At 49.0% G+C, this 6448-nt stretch overlaps 1 long non-coding RNA gene across 1 annotated transcript; it reads left to right on the forward strand.

The window, feature by feature from the left end:
* Positions 1-2050: 2050 nt before the first annotated feature.
* LOC121142358 lies at positions 2051-3902 on the forward strand. Its single transcript, XR_005879359.1, has 3 exons — positions 2051-2133; positions 2696-2847; positions 3531-3902. It is a non-coding gene; the product is annotated as an uncharacterized LOC121142358 (long non-coding RNA).
* The last annotated feature ends 2546 nt before the right edge of the window (positions 3903-6448 follow it).

Below are 6448 nucleotides of genomic sequence, written 5' to 3' on the forward strand. Positions count from 1 at the left end.
ACCACAGTCATGTGATCACTCCAGGGTTGCTTGTTCTGTGGTATCATGTTCTGATGTTGAACAATGGTAGATCCAGGAGCCCCGGCCTCCCCAACTCAATCCTCAGTGGCTTCCGCATCCATGACCGCCCCCCCCCCATGTGGAGGCCTGCAGACAACCTTTGGGCTCTTAGAATGAAATGATGAGCACGGCCTGTGGCGGTCCCTCCATAGTCTGGAGTTATAGATCTCTACATGGAAATTGAAGCTGGGTGTCTGAAAACCCTTCTCCACAAGGCCTGTGCAGGGTTCCCAGACCAGGCCCGCAGGAAGACACCAGCTGTGGAACCAGGGTGAAATGCCTCTTGGGCCGTGACTGGGTTCAGAGGTCTGCGAGAACACTCTGGGGGTTGTCACTCAGAGGCTGACCGTCCTAAGGATAAAGTGGGCTGATGTGGGATGTCTTTCTGTATGCTTGAGTCTCGCCCAGTTCCGTTGGGCTGGTTTCTCTTTTGCACCCTCATAGATGCTTATTGGATAATTATTTTGAAGCATAATATGAACCAATAAACAGAAGGACGTCCTCCATCATCCGGCAGCTGCGACACTCTGAGTGGAGCCCAGCTGCTGGAAGGGTCGTGGCCTCTGAGACTCAAAGCAGACTGCTGGCCTTATGCTATCACTCAGCGAGGTCGTCTGGGTTGGAGAGGCATGAGGGAGCAGCCCACTGCTCTTCTGCTTCTGATGCTTCCCAACTCTCTGTCAGACAGCAAAGGCGAGCACCTGGGTTCAGTGAACTCTCAGAACCTGTGTCCTCACCTATAGACACACTGACAGGCACAGCTACTACTCACTGAGTGTGTGACCTGACTAGGTTCTGCAACTAAGCTGGTCACGCCTGCACAGTCCTGGCACTGTTAGTTAGGAGGTGTGTCCTAGTTAGGGTAGGTGTAGCTTGGTTGGAGGAAGTATGTCCCAAACCAGATCCGATCCAGTTTAGTCTCTCTCTCTCTCTCTCTCTCTCTCTCTCTCTCTCTCTCTCTCTCTCTCTCTCTCTCTCTCTCTCTCTCTCTCTCTCTCTCTCTCTCTCTCTCTCTCTCTCTCTCTCTCTCTCTCTCTCTCTCTCTCTCTCTCTCTCTGTCTCTGTCTCTTTCTCTCTCTCCTCTCCTTCCTGCCTGTAGAACACTCAGTTGCTCTCTAGTACTCTGTCTACATGTCACAATCCTCCCCAACATGATGACAATGGACTAAACCTCTGAACTGTAAGCCAACTCCAATTAAACGCGTTTTTATAAGAGTTGCCATGGTCATGTCTCTCCACAGCAATAGAACTTTGACCAAGATGCCTGCTTAAAACTATGGTTTTTAGATTTATCTATTTTCTGTGTGAATGTTATGATTGAGTGTGTGTGTGTGTGTGTGTGTGTGTGTGTGTGTGTGTGTGTGTGTCTGAAGACAGCGGAAGGCAGCATTGCTCCTGGTACTGGAGTTACAGATGGTTGTGAGCAGTAGGGATCAAACTAGGTTCTCTGCAAGAATAGCCAGTGCTCTTAATTCCTGAGCCACCTCTCCAGCCCTCAGGCCTCTGCTTTTAACTCCTTCAGTTATGCTCATTGCTTAAACAACCCTTTCCCTTTGCCCCACCCTGAGATCTGTCTCCGCCCACACACCAGTCCACACCTTCCTCAACCCAGCTGCAGGACTCCCTGCAGACAGGTGCAGGAGCCCTCCCGCCTCACTTCCTGGTTCCCCTGCCTCCCCACCTTCTTTGCCTGGTTCTCCTTTCAATGCATCTCATTTGGGGCACTCTCTCCCCCATCCCTCAGCTGGATGGGGGCTGTGATATGAGACCCTGTACTTCTTCTGCCCCAGACCCTGTTGTAGGGATACTGGAAATATCTTAAATGGTGAACTACTGTGAAGACAGGACTTGATGCCTTTCCTGGGTGATAGCTGTGACCAAGCCTGTGTGTGATGTCTACTGAATGATCACAGAGGGAGGGGGGAGGAAGGAGGGAGGGAGGGAGGAGGCCAGGCAGGTAGAGAGGGAGGGAGGCAGGCAAAGGGGGAGAAAAGGAGGACAGGAGAGAAGGAGGGAGGCTGCTTGTCATGGGATTCACCCTTGCCTCTGACAGCCAGTAACTATTCTTGTAAGGTCAGGAGGCCTAGGCATGTTCAGAAACCTACCCTACAATCATGCCACCTCCCTCAGAAGGCCACTCGAGGGCCCGTGGGGTGGGGCTGGAAATGAGGAAAACTGAACTATGGCTTCCTTTCACAACTAGGGCAGGTTCTACAGACCCCAAGCCTAACTAAACATGCTCCAATGCCATAGTTGAGATCAGGGCTGAAGAAGAGTTGAAACCTGGAGGAGTCTTTAACTTGGAGTAAAAACCAGCACAGTGTTGGCAGAAAGCCAGCATGCAGAGGCCGGGATCAGGCTTCATGGACCAGCGTGTCAAGGAGTAGTTTCGGAATGCTGGGAAAGGGACACTGCATCTAGATCTGGAGAAATTTTCCAGGTCATGGAGTTTCAAACTTGGTCCAATAGGATCAAAATGAGAGCCATAAGACAATGTGCTGGGGTTGGGAGGGTTAACTTATAGGACAATCCCAAGAGGCCAAGCAGACAGTCCCACAGCTGCTTTCTATTACCAGGGAAAGGGCAGTTTCCAGACGCGGCCAGCAGAGGGCAGCTCTAACTCACATTTCCTTAGGCCGAAACCGGTCCAACACACATCTGAGATCCTGTGAGAGGCCTGGCCCTTTTGAAAGTGGAGAAAAGGACAAGTGGCGAAGGGAACAGGCCAGCTGTGCACAGCTGGCGAAGAGGGATGGTGGCCATGTATGGCCAGTGAAGTCAAGTCAGGTGATACACCCCACACAGCCTACTTCCTTCTCAGCTGTGCCTTTGGCTCCCCCAGCCACTCTCCCAGTGAGAGACCCTCAGCACCCCACTGGTGACTGAACTGAGCCTCTGGGGGCCTCTAGCCTCTTTGGAATCACACCAAACAGAAGAATTCATGTGGTTGAGGAGGAAGAAATTCAGGGCCTTTGATCTCTCCTTCTCTAAGAAGGTGGGAGAAATTGTCAGGATGAGGGGAAGACACTCTGTCCTGTGGGCTTCACGGGTGCTTATCTAGCCAGCTCTGGGCTAGGGACAGAGAGACCCCTGACAGCCCCTGCCCAGACCCTCTGGTCCGCCCTTACCAGCTCCTGCCCAGCTGGTAAGGGCAGAAGGCGTCGTGGAGGCGGTGCCTGTGCTAAGTAAGGGGGAGGACTGTTCCTCCTCTGGGCGGAGGTAGAGGTTTTGACAGCCGAGGACATGGGGGTGCGGGGGGCCTTGGGATGTGAGTAGGGTTTTACCAGCTGGAGAAGGAAGGACAGCCCTAGGAGGGACCCGCATGAGCACCAGGCTGACGCTGACTGCAGACAGCGCTGGTGGCCATGAGCGGATACGGCTCTAGGTGCTTTTAAATAACCTTTGGGCCAATGGCCAGGATTAGTTCTCATCCTCAAGCTGCCTCGAAGTATCTTCACCCCCCTTCACAGATGACGAGACTGAGGGTCAGAGAAGTAAAGTGGCCTGGTGAGGAGCCCGGGAGCTGATGTCTGCCCTGTTCAGGTCCATGTGACCCATGGTGCTGCTCCGGTCTGAAGTCAGGGCCTGTGAGATGCGGATGAGACGAAGATGGAAGTCTTTCTGTCCTGGGGCGTCGCCACCTTCGGCTTCGCCCTCTGTGATGGAGCTGTAAGAGCTGCTGCCTAGAAACCTGTTCTCAAACATCTACCCGTGCATGTATCCCTATTTTCAGTTTTCCTTGACCTTTATAGAAAAATTCTTGCGTGAATTGTGTTCCTGTGGGCCAGAGTTTTGGGTTTCTTGTTGGTTTGTTTTCAGGTAATATCAGTTGAGGAACTGCCTCCATGAGATTATCCTGTAGACAAGTCTGGGGGGCATTTGTTACTTGATAGCGGGTGTGGGAGGGAGGCCTCACCCTGCTGTGGGCAGAGGCATCCCCTAGGCAGGTGGCCCTGGGTTGTGTAAGAAGCCAGCTGAGCAGCCGCATGGAGAGTAAGCCAGTAAGTAGCTTTCCTCCGCCTTTCCTGTTTGAGTTCCAGCCCTGACTTCCCTTGATGATAGACTCTGATCTGTGAGCCAAATAAACAAACCCTTTCCTCTCCGAGTCGCTTTTGATCACTGTTTATCATAGCAAAAGAAAACAAACGGATACAGCCTCCTTTCCAGGAGCCATGTCTGCCTATTTGTCTGTCCATCTGTCCACCTGCCTGCTTGTCTTTCTGTCTAGGTGCTAAGAGGGCAGATCTCCCTACACAGCCTCTCCTTGTCTTGTTCCTCTGGGGCTTCCCTCTCCTGCAGACATCTTCTGGTTCCTTTGGTTGTAGGCCTAGCCTTTAAGTGCTGAGTTGTCTCTCCACCCGTCCCTTCTGGGGCTTGGTGCAGTTATTCCATCTTGACCTGTTCAGGCTTCCACAGCCGGGCAGCCTGTAAACAAGGGAGGTACGTTTCTCTAGATTTTGGAAACTGAGAAGTCTGCAACTGAGGTGTCGGCAAATTTGTCTGGTGAGGGTGGCTCTATGGTTCACATGTGGCTCCTTCAGGCTGTGTCCACACACAGCCTGCTCTAGTTCCTTGGAGTCTTTTTATAAAGACATATGGTCGCCTCACAAAAATCTCACTTTCTGATGCCACCACCTGTGGGGCTAGAATTTTAGGGTATAAGTTTGGGGTAGTGAAAATAATCAAGCCAGAGTATTTTGTCCCCCACAAACCCCTAAATTTATGTCACTGTCATGTACAAAACATATTAATTTTATCCTAATATCCTGGAACATTTTAGCTAATCTAAGTAGCAACCTTAAACTCTAAGTTCCAAGCTTTAGCCAATCAGATTTAAGTGAGACTTAACTAGCCTGAAGCACTGGGCTCCCCAGCTGTGAGCTGTGGAACCCAGCAAGCTCCGTGCTTCTAAGACAGTGGTGGGACAGGCAGAGGACAGACGTCCACACCACAGGAAGGAGTCATGGACACAAGGAAAGTAGGAGTAGGGTCTCAAGGAATTCCAGGAACCAACATCATTCAGTCTCAAGATTTGAGAATGATTTTCCTCAAAAATTAAAATAAAGATGGGAGGTTGTGGTTCTCCTGGACTTGAACTGCATCTTGACAGTCTGAGATCTTGAGTGTTGCCCCCAACCTCATGGCTCCACTAGATATTACCCTAGTGAAGATTGCCTGGGTAAGTAAAAGGTATTGAAATCACAGTAAATAATATAACAATAAAGAGACATATGTAAAAATTCAGAGCATTCTACCCACTCTTTGCCTTTATCTTATTCTATTTCTCACAGGGTCATGCCTCAAAATTTGTTTACCCTAATATACATTGTTATATAAACAGATAAGGATAGCTACTGGTCAATATGTGTGCTCTTTGAATACACAGTAAGGCATCACTGGAAACATCTTATCTTGAAGCTTATCTCAGTTAACATCAGGCCATGGCCATGTTGATATTAGCAAGTCTGCCCGGTCTTTGTAGTGACTTGGAAGTCTACTGTGGAGATATGAATGAGCAGATTTTTGTTTGGTTTTAATGGACATTTAGGTTGTTTGTCACTACAAACAGTACTGCGATGACTATATTTGCAGATTAGCCACCACCTGACTAATAGTGTTTGGGGTTCAAAAATCTGAATATATGTCCTCAAATTGCCTTTAAAAGGTACCATGACAGTTTCTAGTGCCAACAGAGTGTATATGAAAACCATGACCTTATATATAAGCCAATATTGGTATTATCACATTTTAAAACTCTTTGCTCATTTTGGTAGGTGAAAATGTGTAATTTTAAGATTTCAAAGGGCTTTGAAACTAAGGTTAAACATTTTTCTACACAGATGTTCTCCTTAGCCTAAGGAAATATGTTCTAAGATCCCAGTGGTTGCGTGACACTACAAGACAGTAATAAAAAATCCCTCAACATATGTACACAAATGAATGTCATTTCTATTTATGCCTGCCCCTGATCCTAAGGATTGAATTTAGGGTTTTGCACACAATGGGGGAGGTGTGCCCACCAGGGAGCCCCACCTCCAGGCCTGCTGTTTCCATCTTTAAATTAGCCCTTACCAGCACAGTGGTTGTAGCTTTTGCTGGGATGCAACAGCAAAACTACCCAAGTTTCTTTTCCCTTTTTTGCAACGCCTCATATGAAAGGTCCATTCTTACTATGTATCTTAGCAACTCCGGCTAGTGGCTGCTTTCTGCACTTGTTAGACAGTTGAGAATGCTCACCTTTCAGTTAAAGGGAACACTTTTAGACCTCCCCATGCCATACCCAAACTGCCAGCATCATATCTGGGACACTTTCTGGTCACTATTAGTAGACTAAGTTACTAAACACAAGCACAGTGATACCTCAACCATTGGTTTGATGACCAAGATG

This window comes from Mesocricetus auratus, unplaced genomic scaffold (genome assembly GCF_017639785.1).
Source record: "Mesocricetus auratus isolate SY011 unplaced genomic scaffold, BCM_Maur_2.0 Super-Scaffold_100009, whole genome shotgun sequence".
Classification (NCBI taxonomy): Eukaryota; Metazoa; Chordata; class Mammalia; order Rodentia; family Cricetidae; genus Mesocricetus; species Mesocricetus auratus.